Genomic DNA, 11,987 nt, shown 5'->3' with positions numbered 1-11,987 from the left:
CAGCCGCGGGCCCCGGGACCGCCCTGCGGGTCCCCGGTCGCGCTACGCCCCGCTCGCTTCAGACGCCGGCCCGCGGCCCCGCCAGCCCCGCAGCCTCGCGAGGCTCCATGGTGGCTCTGCCCCCTGGCCCGGAAGCAGTTCCCGGTGCTTCCGGTCGTGCCGCGTCTTCTCCGCCTTGGTCTGCCGGGAGGCTTAGTCCGGAGACGCAACTTCCCGCCAGCCTCGGAGGCCTTTGACGAGGGCTGGCGGGCACGGGGTAGGGGCCACGTGGAAGCGGGGCTCCCGCGGCGCCGGGGCGTCGCTGCCGGGAAGCTTTCCAGGGCTTGCAGACCCTGCCTGCGTCCTGACCGGGTACCCCAGCCTCGAGGTGCAGAGGCCGCCCAGGCTGGTCTTGGCGTCAGGCCCATCTCGGGAAGGTGGCTGGAGGGCAGCCCCTCCAACGTCGGCGGCGCTTTTCTTAGACAGATGTTATAATAATTATAGTGAAGATATGACAGCAAGCCCCACCGCGGGCCTTCTGCCATCTCTGGTCGTGGGCCTGGTTCTCCCAGAGCTTTCCCAGCCATTCCCTGCCCCAGTAGTTTATCTCACCTTTCTTCCCCCTTCTCTTTTTCCAGATTCAAATTCTCCTGTGTGTTTTTCCAGATCTTTGATCATCTGATCTCACGGAATATCCTTTGGGCCCTAGGTGACACTGGAAATGAGAAATCTGAAATAAGATGCTCTCTGCCCTCAAGTCACTGTGAAAACTGCAAAGCAGCAAACAAAGTCAGCTGTGTGACCTGGGGCCCACTTCACGTCTCCACGCTTGTTTTTTTTTCAGTTGGAGTCTCACTCTGTCACCCTGGCTGGAGTGCAGTGGCATGCTCCTGGCTACCGCAGCCTCAATCCGCTGGGCTCAGGAGATTCTTTGGCCTCAGCCTTCCAATTAGCCGGAACTACAGGCATGCGCCACCACACCCAGCTAATTTTGTTTTTGTAGAGACGTGGTCTCACCATGTTGCCCAGGCTGGTCGCAAACCCGTGGGCTCAGGCAATGGTCTCACCTCGGCCTCCCAAAGTGCTGGGATTATAGGCTTGAGCCACCACGCCCAGCCAAGCTTGTTTTTTAAATCTATAAAGCTGTGGGAATGGGATCTACATCGCAAGGGAAAACAGCCGTTTATTGTTTTATTTTGGCACTGTGCTAGTTACCATGTTTATCCCACTTACTCCTAACGTTATTTCTATTTTACAGAACCTGAGATACAGAGAGGTAAAGTAACCTGCTTAATGTGACACAGCTGGTAAGAGGAGCCAGGAAATCAAGCCGTTTGGCTCCAGTGCCATGATAGAATGGAATGTGATGCAGTTAAGAGAAGACCATGTGGCTGGAGCAGAGTACATGTGACATAAAAGCAGGAGATAGGGCCTCTATGTTTTGCATACAGAGTTTGGTGTTTCCTATGGGCAGTGGAAAATTATTGGAGTTTGTTGTTTGTTTTTTTTGAGTTGGAGTCTCACTCTGTCACCCAGGCTGGAGTGCGGTGGCATGCTCATGACCACTGCAGCCTTGACCTGCTGGGCTCAGATGATCATTCTGGCTCATCTTTCCAAGTAGCTAGAACTACAGGCATGTGCCACCACGCTTGGTGAATTTTTTGATTTATTGTAGAGACGAAGTCTTGCCATGTTGCTTAGGCTGGTCTCAAACCCCTCAGCTCAGGCGATCCTCTCACTTCCGCCTCCCAAAGTGATGGGATTACAGGCATGAGTCTGGCCAGATTATTGGAGATTTTGAAGCAGAGTGATATGTTCTGATTTGCTGGGGATGTCCCAGTTTACACTTTTTCCCCCTAGCATAATGAATAAAGCCTTCTTTTGCTCAGGTGCCCAGCTCAGACAGTAAACAATATGGTCACCATAAAGAAGACCAAAATTATGTTTTACAAAAACTCTGATGACAATGTGGAGGTCAAAGGCTGGAAGCAGGGAGACCAGGGAAGAGGCAATTGACTTTCTATGAAGAGGCAGAGAGAGAATATCAGTGAATGAAGAGGTCCAGATTTCTAAACTCCATCTGAGGAACATTTAGAGCTTTCTGATCAGTTGGAATATGGTTGGTGAGGTGCATGTCAGGGTTTGAGACTCACTACTAGGTTTTTAGGTAGGTGGGGTAACAAATACCAGAGGAAGACAATTGGTAGATTGGGGTGAGGGGTGTGAGAGCTAATGAGCTCGCATTCCTCTGGTATCTCTCTGCAGTTCATCAGTGTTTCTTTTAACATATTCTCTATTCTACATGACATTCCAAGTCAGGTCTTACTAGAGTACAAGAAGACTTCTGTCTTGATCTGCATCCAGTATTTCTGTTAGTGTACCAGTGTTCAGGATAATGATCTTTTTCATGCTGATGGTCTTCGTTTCCCTACTCCAGAAGTTCAGAATGCTCCAAAATTCAAAACTTTTTGGGTGCTGACATGAAGTGCCACAAGTGAAAAGTTCTACACCTGACCACATGTGTAAGGTGGTAGTCAAAACGCAGGTGCACAACACAGTTTATTCAGCATCACAAAGTGAAAAAAGACCCTCCCAACCCCCTTCACTGTGTGTATTTTTGTTTTTGCATATTCCCTGTAAAGATATTGTTGAAAATGTCAAAAAAGGCCTGTACCCTATGGATAACAGTGATAAGAAAAAGAGGAAGCCCAGCCTGGGCAACATAGCAAGACCTCATCTCTACAAAAAAAGAAAATTATTATTATTATTATTATTTTTTGACTTGGAGTCTCACTCAGTTGCCCAGACTGGAGTGTAGTGGCTGCTCCCGGCCACCGCAGCCTCGACCTGCTGGGCTCCGGCGATCCTTCCACCTCAGCCTTCCAAGTAGCTGGAATTACAGGCACGCGTTACCATGTCCAGCTAATTTTTGTTTTATTTATTGTAGAGATGAGGTCTCGCCTGCCCAGGCGGGTCTTGAACCCGCGGGCTCAGGCGATCCACTCACCTCAGCCTCCCAAAGGCGCGGGATTACAGGCTGAGCCACCGAGCCCAGCTGAAAATTATTTTTTTAATTAGCCAGGTGTGGTGGCACATGCCCGTATTGCCAGTTACTCAGGAGGCTGATGCAGAAAGATCACCTGAGCTCAGGAGGTCGAGGCTGCAGTGAGCTGTGATACCACTGCATGGGCTAAGCAACAGTGTGAGTCTGTCTCAAAAAAAAAAGGTAGCAGCTGGGCTCGGTGGCTCAGCCTGTAATCCCGCACCTTTGGGAGGCTGAGGTGAGTGGATTGCCTGAGCCTGCGGGTTCAAGACCTGCCTGGGCAACTTGGCAAGACCTCATCTCTACAATAAATCAAAAATTAGCCAGGCGTGGTAACGCGCGCCTGTAGTTCCAGCTACTTGGAAGGCTGAGGCAGAAGGGTCGCCGGAGCCCAGCGGGTGGAGGCTGCAGTGGCTGGGAGCGGCCACTGCACTCCAGTCTGGGCAACAGAGTGAGACTCCAACTCAAAAAAAAAAAAACAAAAAACAAGGTAGCATTATGTTTGTAGCACACAAAATCAAAATGTTGGAGAAAGTGGACAGCAGTGTAAGTGTGAAATAGCTTATAGAAGAGTATGGTGTTGGAATGACCACCATATATGATTTGAAGAAACAAAAGAGTAAACTGTTGAAGTTATATGCTGAAAGTGATGAGCAGAAGTTAATGAAAAATAGGAAAACACTATATGAAGCTAAAATGAAAATCTCAATCTTGTATTTAAAAAGAGAACCCATCACTATCACAGTGAACTCATGCCACTTAATGATATGATGATGAAATAAGCAAAGATCAATCACAAACTAAAGGGAATTACAAAAATTCAACAGGCTGGTTACAGAAATTTAAGAAAAGACATGGCATTCAATTTTTTTTTTTTTTTTTTTTGAGTCAGGGTCTCACTCTGTCACCCTGGCTGTATCACGGCTCACTGCAGCATCGACCTCCAGGACTACAGGTGTGTGCCACCATGCCTGGCTAATTTTTAAAAAATTTTTGTAGAGACAAGGTCTCCCTATGTTGCCTAGGCTGGTTTGAATTCCTGGGCTCTAGTGATCCTCTTGACTTGGCCTCCCAAAGTGCTGGGGCGGATACAGGCATGAGCCACTGCATCCAGCCAGCATTAATTTTTTAAGTATTTGTGGTGTTAAAGGATCTGCTGACCACAAAGCATTGAAGAAATTCATTGATGATTTTGCCATGGTCTTCCTAATGAAAATCTGATGCCAGAACAAGTTTATAAATCTAAAGCAACACTGTTTTGGTGTCACTGCGCCAGAAAAACACCGACTATAGCTGATGAGAGCCCGGGCAGGAATAAAAGATGGCAAGGACAGAGTGATTGTGCTGGGATGTGTTAATGCAACAGGCATGCATAAGTGTAAGTTTGCTGTGATGGGCAAAAGCCTGCATCTTCACTGTTTTCAAGGAGTGGATTTGTTTTTACTAGTCCATTATCAATGCTAATAAAAAGTCATGAATTACTGGGAACATTTTTTCTAATTGGTTTCACAAACATTTTGTACCAGCAGATTATTCTCACTGCGGGGAAGCTGAACTTGATGACTGCAAGATTTTGTTGTTCCTTGACAATTGTTCTGCTCATCCTCCAGATAAAATTCTCATAAAAAATGTTTATGCCATGTGCTTTCTCCCAAATGTGACTTTATTAATTCAGCCATGAGATCAGGGCATCCTTAGAGTAATGAAGAGTAATCATAAAAACACTTTTCTTGAACAGCAGCAGTGAACAGAAGCTTGGGTGTATACGATTTTCAAAAGGAGTTTAGTGTGATCGATGCTGTTGCCAATGCTTGAGACAGTGACTAAAGACACAGTTCATGCCTGCCACAACATCTGACCTGGCACTGTGTTCAGTGATGATGATGAACAAGATGGTGATTTTGGAGGATTCCTATGTCTAGTGAAAAAAAGTCTGACCTCCTTACATGTACACAAAATATATTCAAAAATACACCTTCAGAGTCCATCAGAAAGCTGGAAGAAGTAGATGTCAAATAAGTTCTTAGTATCGATAATGTCCATTAACTGACAGATGGTTAAATAGCCAGAATGGTTCTAAATCACAATGATGTTGTTAAAAAGTGCCCACAGATGACATGGTGAAAATGTGTGAGGCTTATTGAAGGACTAGAGCAGCATGCATATGTAACAGACCAAGAAATCATGTCAGTTTATAAAATCAGATTTCTAAGACAAAAGCCATTGGTAATGAGGCAGAGGACTCTGTAGGAAACACTTTGAAAAGCTGTCCTGGCCAGGCACAGTGGCTCAGCCTGTAATTCCAGCATTTTGGGAGCCTGGGGGTTGGAGACCAGCCTGGGCAACTTGGTGAGACCTTGTCTCTACAATAAATCACAAAAACTAGTTGGGCATGGTGGTGTGCATCTGTAGTTCCAGCTACTTGGAAGGCTGAGGTGGAAGAATCGCTGGAGCCCAGCAGGTCGAGGCTGTGGTGGCTGTGAGTGTGCCACTGCACTCCAGCCTGGGCGACAAGAGTGAGACTCCAACTCAAAAAAAGAAAGAAAAAAAAAAGCCATCCTGCAAAACGCTTCCTCATCCCTAAAGAACCTACTTCTTGGTCCCTCAACTGCTTCTGATGTTTCTTCTCACCTATTAAAAAATAAAACACAGCATGCAGTAACCTTTTTAAAAAACATTATTTCTTGAGTTGGAGTCTCATTCTTGTCACCACACTTATGGCCACCACAGCCTTGACCTGCTGGACTTAGGTGATCCTTCCGCCTCTGCCTTTCAAGTAGCTGAACTACAGACACACGCCACCACGCCTGGCTATACAGTAAACTTTTTTTTTTTTTTGAGTTAGAGTCTCACTCTGTCACCCAGACTGGGGTGCAGTGGCCGCTCCCGGCCCCCGCAGCCTCGACCTTCTGGGCTCCGGCAATCCTTCCACCTCAGCCTTCCAAGTAGCTGGAACTACAGGCACGCGCTACCACGCCCGACTAATTTTTGATTTATTGTAGAGATGAGGTCTCGCCAAGTTGGCCAGGTGGGTCTCGAACCCGCGGACTCAGGCAATCCATTCACCTCAGCCTCCCAAAGGCGCGGGATTACAGGCTTAGCCACCGAGCCCGGCTGTAAACTTTTAATCAAAACACAGTATGGGAGGTGGAGACTGAAGTCTTGCTGCTGTTTGTCGTTGCTGTGGCTCAACAGCTGATACGGATACTCATGTGATGCTACTGTGTGCTTAGTTCCCTGAACACATATGTACAGATATTTTTGAATTTTTCTTGCTTGCTTTTAATTACATCCTTGGGAATTAAGTCAGGATGATCAGTGTAGTGTTCAAAAAAAGCTAAGATACCTCAATATGCTAAGATTTCCCAGTTGTACATTTTACATTGTATTTTTTTCTTATCATTCTTTTTTATTTTTAAAGATATGGGGTACAATTCAGGATTAGGTATACAAGTGGTCATCGTACAGGTAAAGTTTGGGCCTCCCTTTGGTCTCCACTTCACCTGGTTTGAGATGAGGTACCTTTATTGTTATGTCCCACCTCCCCCGGCAGTTTCCCACTACTGCCAATCTCTTATAGTATTAATTTTGAATTTTTAATTCAGTTATTTAGCAAATACTAAGAACCAGCATGTGCCAGGTGCTGTGTTGCAACAGAGAACAAAATAAACATGGCTCTTACTCTCATGAAGCTTACAATCCAAGTAACAGAAAATAACCAGGCAATTAGAAGTTTGTATAAGGGCTTTAAAGTTCAGGATTCTGCCAGGCGTGGTGGCTCAAGCCTGTAATCCCAGCACCTTGGGAGGCCGAGATTAGAGGACTGCCTGAGGCCACAGGTTTGAGACCTGTGCAACTTGGTGAGACCTCATCTCCACAATACATCAAAAACTTAGCCGGGCGTCGTGGCACATGCCTGTAGTTCCAGCTTCTTGGAAGGCTGAGGTGGTAGGATCACCTGAGCCCTGCAGGTCGAGGCTGTGGTGGCCATGAGTGTGCCATTGGACTCCAGCCTGGGCGACAGAAGGAGACTCCCACTCAAAAAATAAAGTTCAAGATTCTAGAAAGGGTATCTTTCCAAGCCAGCCTTGCTGGGTGAGTGACATTTCCCTGGAGGAATTTCAAAAATGTTAAGTCTAGTGATGGGTAAAAGTATAGTAGAGAGATCATTCCATATTGAGGCTACTCCATCTATATCCTCCTATTAATTAGAAGGCACTCTGAGTTTAGGTATTACCCTCTTGTTTATTAGGATATACTCCAGATTTTAGCTTGGCTTAAATCTTAATTCTGTTAAACAGAATAGATGCTCAAAAAATTTTTGCATGGAAAAACAATGACTTAGAGTCAGAAGTGTTGACTTTCAGAGAGGCTGAATACATTTCAATTGAAGCTTAAAAATTCACTTCTCTGCCACTCTTGCAGCGAGGAACTAGATAGTTTTCTATAACTTAGTTGACCTGAAATTGAATTGTTACAGTGATAATGCATAGATGCAATAAGTTTAACAGATAAAATGTCCTATTACAGAATAGACTCATGCTGAATTCTTCATTATACTGGATATAACCAAACCTAATTAACTGACCTTCGAATCTTCATAAGTCCAGAAACATTCAACATTTATTCTAAAGGAATAATTGACTCTAAAGTGCTTTTGATAAAAAACAGACTACTTTCACATTTTAACAAGGAAATAGAGATGTTGTAACAGCATTGTTGTGAATGGCAGATTCCCAGGGACAACTGAGTTAGTGTAAAGATGAAAGAATCTACCAAAGGCCAAGCAATGTCTTTGCTTTCACTGTATGCTACAGTAGCTGCTAGCTACATGTTGCTACTGAACACCTGAACCGTGGCAAGTCTGAACAGAGAGCTTAAAATGCACACTGGACTTCAGAGATTTATATAACAATGAAAAATATGTTTTTATATTAACTACATGTTGAAATAATATTTTGGGTATATTAGGTTAAATGTATTATTAAAATTAATTTTACCTCTTTTTTTTTTTTTTTGAGTTGGAGTCTCACTCTGTCACCCAGACTGGAGTGCAGTGGCTGCTCCCGGCCACCGCGGCGTTGACCTGCTGGGCTCCGGCGATCCTTCTGTCTCAGCCTTTCGAGTAGCCGGAATTACAGGCGCGCGCTACCATGCCCGGCTGATTTTTTGATTTATTGTAGAGATGAGGTCTTGCTGCCCAGGCGGGTCTCGGACCCGCGGGCTCAGGCAATCCACTCACCTCAGCCTCCCAAAGGCACGGGATTACAGGCTGAGCCACCAAGCCCAGCTTACCTATTTCTTTTTACTTTTTTTTGAGTTGGAGTCTCACTCCTTGGCCCAGGCTGGAGTGCAGTGGCACGCATGCTCACGGCCACCCCAGCGTCAACCTTCTGGGCTCCAGCGATCCTTCTGCCTCAGCCTTCCAAGTAGCCATAACTACAGATGCGCACTACCATGCCTAGCTCTTTTTTATTTTATTTTATTGTAGAGATGAGGTCTCACCAGGTTGTCCGGGCTGGTCTTGAACCTGCGGGCTCAGGCAATCCACTCTCCTTGGCCTCTCAAAGTGCTGGGATTACAAGCTGAGACACTGAGCCCAGCCTCTTTTTACTTATTAATGTGGTACTAGAAAATTTAAAATTACACATGCAGCTCACATTAGATGGAACACCACGGTAGCAGACTGAAATTAATTTATAAAACAATACATATTAACCATTTAAGTTTGTAACTATACTATTAAGACTATTAAGTTCATGTATAAGTTTTGTTGAATTCATTCATTATTCATACTCTAACAGTAAAACATCAGTGAGAAGCAAAACATTTTGATGTTTACGGACTCACTAATACGTTTTATCTGCTTTTTGGGAGAATGGAGGAAGTTGGAGGGTAAATAAGAGGCCAGCTAAGCACTTTATGTTGGCTCTTAGAAAGCAGCTTTGTGAAAAATGTTCAACTGTAAGTGAAGGGAGAGGAGGAAATGGCCTCTGCCTCCTGGGGTGGGGCTCTGCATGAATGTGATGGGCTCATAAAGCAAGTCCCAAGGGGCTCTAAATTAGGAAAGGCATTTTAGGAACAGAGGGCAAGGGAGAAGTCTCCCTGTAGGAATGACAGTTTCCAAAAGAGAGAAGATACAGAGAAGAAAATACCTGGCTTACAGAACCATATTTGCTCCAAGAATGTATAATTAAGGCTTCTTATTGTATAAAAAACACAATAAACTTTTACTCATATAAACTTTATACACCTGGAGTAAGTTAAGGGCAACATTTTTTTCCTAGTCCATCGGTATCATTTGTCATACTTTAAAACAAATACGAAGGAATTATTTCCAATCCAGATATAGAAGTACTCAAGAATAACAGAAAAATACATATAAAATGGTTTCTGCTAGCTTTTATTTGAGAAAATTTACACAAAAATCCCCAATCCAACATTTACAAGTGAATCTATATGAATCCCATGTGCCTCTTTCCTAAATAAAAAGAAAAGTGGCTTTCTGACAGGGGTTCATGACAATGGCATAACAAAGCTTACTTAAATTGTATCATGCTCATTTATACTGTACAGACCATTTTGAATAATATGCTCAAACATGGAGAAAAGCAGATGACAACCCTGTTTTTAAAGCTCTTGTACCAGTCTTTTGTCAAAGGCAAATACTTCTACTTTCTAGAGAAAATCAAGGTATCATGTCAAATAATTTAAACCAAAAGCACAAATATCTAAGTTGGTAATTTTGGCATGAGTGAAAGGAAGGGACTGGGAAGAATTTCAGATCCTCAAAGCTTAAGTTTAGAGTCACACTTGGGCACAGAAACATAAACAAAATATTTACTTCTCCTGTTGTCTTCTGTGATCGTTTGCCAGATCAGAAGACTATAACTAACAGAGTCATTGCTCTAAAAAGGGGAAAAGGCACCAGTCAGAAATGAAAGAGTATCTTGTTAGGCTAATGGTACAGAATAGGATTTCACATCTAAAGGTCTAAGGATGGATCTAAACCCATATATTTTATTCTCCTTACTTGGATGCATCCTCTGTAATTTAGTATCATGTGATACTACGATGGACTTTCTTAACATCTGCTGCCAGGTTCTCAGGAGCTATACTCATCAATTCTCAACAGTAGATGGCAATGTTGTACCAGCTAAGGACAGATCTACTTTTATGCCACACGAGGAATATACAGGAGTCAAAAGAAGGAAAAAGGCGTCTGGGGTTCACAGTAGCTGTAATACTAGCTTACTTCCTTTTCAATCTTTGTACTTTATCCAGATCAACACACAGTGCTCTCTGATAATTCCAAAATTCTGCTTCTTCACATGCAGTTTTTGCCACCGTGATTAGACAAGCCCCATTACAGGAGGGTTAAAAAGAGACTGCAGGAAGGAAAAACTCCTACCTGCATTTCTGGAAGATGTGGGAAAGATTTAGAGCAATGGTATTTTTCATGACTGTTTATGAACATGGTCATTTGTATCCATTTTCTCTTGCTGATAATAGCACTAGCCTTTAGGCATCTTTTATTCCCACTGTGACTCTCGGCTTTGCTTTCACAACATGAATTTGTAAGTATTTACTCTCTTCATGACCTTCCTAGATGTCTATTTTATGCCCCAGCTCTCCATTTAAAAAAAATATATATCTTAATACATTATATGCCTCATAACTCTTAGTTCTCTAGATGGAACACATAAGGACAGAAATGAAGCCGGTGACTAGCCATGTACAAAGAACAGACAAATTTTACTTATTTTTCCTTGGTGGAAATTATGTTAAAAATTCAAGCAACTAGCCGGGCTTGGTGGCTCAGCCTGTAATCCCGCGCCTTTGGGAGGCTGAGGTGAGTGGATTGCCTGAGCCCGCGGGTTCGAGACCCGCCTGGACAGCGAAACCTCATCTCTACAATAAATTAAAAAACCCCAGCCGGGCGTGGTAGCGCATGACTGTAATTCCGGCTACTCGGAAGGCTGAGGCGGAAGGATCGCTGGAGCCCAGCAGGTTGAGGCTGCAGTGGCTGTGAGCATACCACTGCACTCCAGCCTAGGCGATAGAGTGAGACTCCAACTCAAAAAAAAAAAAAAAAATTCAAGCAACCACACATCTGACAGAGAACTTGTATCTTGAACATACAGGAAATTCTCAAAACTCAACAGTAAAAAGAACAATCTAAATAGAAAACAGGCAAAAGACAAAACACATTTCACTGAAGCCTAGGCGATAGAGTGAGACTCCGACTCAAAACAAAAACAAAAACAAAAAACACCATATATGATACTACTACACACACCTATCTGAATGGCTAAAACAAAAAAAAGTAATACCAAGTGTTGGTGAAGATGTGAAGAAACTGCATCAGTCATACACTGCTGGTGGAAACATAAAATGGTACAGCTACTCTGGAAAAGGAGTAGGGCAGTTTCTTACAAAAATAAATGTATTTACCACACAACCCAGCAATTGCCCTTTTGGGCATTTATCCCAGAGAAATGAAAATTTATGTTCACATAAAAACTTGTACATGAATTTTCACAGCAGCTTTATTAGTAAGGGCCCCAAACTGAAAACTAAGATATCCTTAAGCAAGCTGTGGTACATCCATACCATGGAATATTACTCAGAAATTAAAAGGAACAAACTGCTGACACATGTAACAACTTGGATTGATTTCAAGAGAATTACACTGAGTGACAAAAGTTCATCTCAAAAGGTTACATGCTATATAATTCCATTTATATAACATTCCTGAAATGACAAAATTATAGAGATGGAAAAGACATTAGTGGTAGCCAGTGGCTAGGGTGAGGGTATATGGATGGGAGGTGGGCATGGCTATAAGACAACACGAGGGATCCCTGTGATGAACTATTCTGTCTCTTGTGATGGTGGCCATATGAATCTACACATGCAATTACATTGCACAGAACTAAACACACATATGTTAAAAAAAAAAAAG

This window comes from Carlito syrichta, unplaced genomic scaffold, assembly GCF_000164805.1.
Source record: "Carlito syrichta isolate Samal-C Ts95f unplaced genomic scaffold, Tarsius_syrichta-2.0.1 Scaffold307214, whole genome shotgun sequence".
Taxonomy (NCBI): domain Eukaryota; kingdom Metazoa; phylum Chordata; class Mammalia; order Primates; family Tarsiidae; genus Carlito; species Carlito syrichta.
This window is presented reverse-complemented; position numbering follows the sequence as displayed.